Source organism: Halichoerus grypus, chromosome 10 (assembly GCF_964656455.1).
Source record: "Halichoerus grypus chromosome 10, mHalGry1.hap1.1, whole genome shotgun sequence".
Lineage (NCBI taxonomy): Eukaryota > Metazoa > Chordata > Mammalia > Carnivora > Phocidae > Halichoerus > Halichoerus grypus.
The window spans coordinates 76,303,745-76,307,965 of record NC_135721.1 but is presented as its reverse complement, the minus strand read 5'-3'; positions in this window follow the sequence as shown (position 1 = coordinate 76,307,965).

The window sequence follows — 4,221 nt, the reverse complement described above, 5'->3', positions numbered from 1 at the left end:
GCCAGTTTCTTGTATTTAGCCATTCTAATAGATGAGTTTTAGGAAAGCAATTCTTTTTTTTCATAAAGATTTTATTTATTTATTTGAGAGAAAGGGAGGAGCAGAGGGAGAGGGACAAGCAGACTGTGCTGAGTGGGGAGCCCCATGCGGGGCTCGATCTCACAACCCTGAGATCCTGACCTGAGTTGAAATCAAGAGTCTGATGCTTAACCGACTGGGCCACCCAGGCGCCCCAGAAAAGCCATTCTTAGACTCTGCTTTGCACAGAATAGGCGTACATTTAAAAAACCAATTAATGAATGATGTTGATTATATTTAAAGAATAAATGTCTAAGGAAAGAAGTTTCCCCCAACAGGAGCGATTATTAACTGAGTAAATTCATACTTTAGCATGAAGAGCAATGCCCTCACACAGGAGATGCTTGAAGAATGATCCTTTCCCTTGTTCCCATCCTGCCTTTTGTCAGGGATTTCCACATTCTCCAAAGGAAAAAGCTTCAGGACAAAGGAAAAACCATTGGCGTGGGCTTTTAGACATCAGTCAGTGGGGAGAGGGTCTTCACCGCCTCGTCTAAGTACATCTGAGGTAGGGCCTCCAGTCTGCAGCAGACATTCTGTCAGCGAAGTCCAAGACGTCCTTCCTCTCTGTCTTCCCTTTCCTAGGACTCTACTCGGCAATAGTTGGGGACGAGTCCTCTTATGTAGCCAGAATAGCAGCAGATGGCCCCGGCAGTGGCGGTTGGATCCAGCCTCCTTTGGGAACTTCTTTTGGGACTCCTCAGGACCGGTCCCATCACACAATGCCCCTTTTCAGATAATGTCCAAAGTCCTACCTTTTCCAAACTCCTCTGAGTTCCTACATTACCAGTAACCGCCAGCAACAGCCCCCCTTCAGAGGTCTGAGTTGCAGCTCTGAGGGGCTCTCCTCTGAGCACCCCTTCTCCTTTGCTCCCCCAGCCCTAAGGGTAACAGCTGCTTTCTGTAGTTACTCTCTCTGGATAACCTCAGGGCTCCCTTTCTGCTCTCTCAGCCCTCCGACGCCCATTCGATTAATTCCCTCTATTAAATTCTCTTTGGTCAAGAAACACCTAACATATTTTTACCTAATTTGTTTTTAAATTCTGATCTGTAGGTTATTTCCTTTTTTTTATTTTATTTTATTTATTTATTTTTTTAAAGATTTTATTTATTTATTTGAGACAGAGAGAATGAGAGAGAGAGAGCACATGAGAGGGGGGAGGGTCAGAGGGAGAAGCAGGCTCCCTGCCGAGCAGGGAGCCCGATGCGGGACTCGATCCAGGGTCTCCAGGATCATGACCTGAGCCGAAGGCAGTCGCTTAACCAACTGAGCCACCCAGGCGCCCTATTTCCTTTTTTTTTATTAAAAAAATGCTGCAATAAACATTTGTACATGCCTTTGGGTACACATATCTGAAATTTTTTCCTATAATATGGAGCCAGATAGGGCTGCTAGGACACAGGTATGAGAATCTTCAACTTTACTAGACAAAATTCATGCTCTGCACTTCAAAGAAGCGTTTTGATTTTCCATTTTGTTCATTACATTACATCTTCCCTTCCTCCGGGTGTCACTAACGGCCCCGAGACCAAGAGAGAACTGCGCTGGCTTCTCTTTCATAACGTCCTGGAAGAAGGTCTGAGATGGACCCGAGTTTGCTGATAAAGCTATATTAGATCCCTGGTCCTGTTTAACTTTGATAGTTGGTAGCGTTAGATCTCTGAGGGCCAGTGCTTCAGGGGGATGGAGCAGACGTCTCTTCTGATGAATCAATTGATTTACAAATATTTCCAGACACTTTTGATACTGGTTACTGACAAGATACCCTTTTTCCAGCTCTGTGTTGTTCCTTGCTGTCTAGCAGCTTTGGTACTTTCCAAGCTTGAGACACTGGGATCTTTGCCAGGCTGGGTTCCCCAGAGCCAAAGTGTCCAGTCCTCTCATCCAAGGTCCTGCCTCACCTCCCACCTCCCTGGAGTTCTGCCAGGGAGCCTGCATCCATCCACACCTGGAGGGGTGCTCACCAATATTTCCTTCCCTTCTTGTCTCAGGGACTTTCTGTTCTGAGAAACACGTGCACAGACACACACACACACACACACACACACACACACACACACACACACACTTCCATGAGCTTAGACTCCCACAGAAGGCACCAAGAGAAGCTGTCTCCCTGTCTCCCAGCATGGCTCCCTGTGGCTGAACCCGGTGCAGTGGGAGGGACGGCCTCCAGTGGGCAGCCACAGTGGCTGGGAGAACACAGACCTTGTCTCAGGTTCCGAGACACTGAATAGGAGTCCTGAAAACAGCCGGGGACTCAACCTCCCAACAATCTTGGCAGCTGGAGACTAACTAGATGAAACCAAATTCATTTATTCCTCAAGGAAAACAATGTGATGTTTTCTGCACCCAAGGGGTTTCACAGGCTATCCCCTCTTCACCAGCGCCTGTTTTACTCACTGCCTTAGACACATATCCCAGAACTAAATCTCCCCTTTGATAAAATATGAAGAAGGAGTCATTCAATGTATTTTTAATCCACGTCTCTATTTTTCCTGTGCAAATATAAACGTATATATAATTAATAGTTAAGGCTTTTCAAATATATGCATTTTGAGAATACATTGCTAGTTACAATTTGTTGGTGGTATGAGCTTGGATCACATCTTCCTTTAATAGTCCTTTTAAATTCATTTTAGAAAGTTAAAATAGCTAAATGATCCATAAAAAAACCAGAAGAGACCCATATAAATCCAAAATACATACTTGAAAATGCAGCACCTTTTGTATGAACTACATTAGGGCCTAGTTATGGAGCATATGGATTATAACATCAGACCATAGAAACTTCAAAGTTCCTGAAGCAAAATGGGGCATTTTTTTTTTCTGAGAAGAAAGAGGAAGCAGAAGAGGAGAAGTCGGAACAGAAGAGAAGAGAAGAGAAAGACAGAAGGAAGGAAGGTGGGGGGAGGGAGGGAGAGAGGGAGGAGGAAAAGGAAGGAGAAAGAGAAAAGAGAAAGAAACCTTCACATACGGCTTCTCTGTATCAGAAGAATGACTCACCTTTGGGTAATTTACAATGTGTATTTAAGTGAAGGATAGGCCCTTAAGGTTATAATTCACAATCATAGAGCCCAAATATAGAAATATCTTATACAATGGTAATGGAATTCTATTTACTGGATAAAAAAAGTAAAAAGCCAGGTCCTGTCCTGCGCACACTTCCGCCTAGATGAGAGCTTTGCCGCTGGATATAATTCCAAGGGAGAGTGAGGCTTCCTCTTTGAGTGGAGAGGCAGTTTGCAAAGATACTGCCTCAAGGTCTGATCTTCTAAAAGTTCTAGTTGGCAGCTTTGCTTGACTAAGGACCCCCACCTCCAACCTGAAAGGCTCTCCCCTGAACATAACTCTCCCCCTCAAGCCAGAACAGGCTGCCCCTGTTCCTGACTCAGGAACAAGGGGAGAGGCTGTCTTCAAACCCCTTTGGTGAATTAGAAGATGTTTCTTTCCCTCATAGAGCTGTTCTTTTCTGTGAAATCGATTCCGGTTTCACGGGGGCTGGATGGCAGGGGGTCTGGGTTTGCTTCAAAGGCTCGAAGTGACCTCAAATGGGGCGACTTGGCTTCATCCCTTATGCTTATCACAGCACGACCAAAGGCCAGGATTTCTAGAATCCCAAAGAGCACGCTAGGAGAAACGAGATTCAGAAATGTGCCCCAGACTGTCTCATGTAAGGTTGAATTTGAGATCCCAGGTTGTACTTCTAGCTTCTGTTACATCTCTCTTATCAGAAGGTGGTGGCATGGGGTGTGCGAGGGGGTGGATGACTAAATAATCTTCCATTTACAAGAAAATAAAGTTCAAAAGTCTAAAAATTCCCCATGGATTAAAAAAAATAAGGGTTCTGTGCGCACACTTTCGTATTCGTGGACTGGGGACATCTCACACTGTACCAAACCCTGCCCCATGCAAGTGTTCCATGGGGATATCACAATAACCTGCCACTTAACTGGGGCTGACATGATGAGACCCCTTCCTAAATGAGGAAACTGAGGCTCTCTCCCAGGGCCACATGGCCTACAAAGGGTAAGGAGAATGGGAATGCAACCTCACCGAGTCCTGGGCCGTTCAGCTGCGGCCACTGTGCATCACACCAACGGCTGACTCTGGGAAGGAGGACACGCACGGACCTCTGCCTT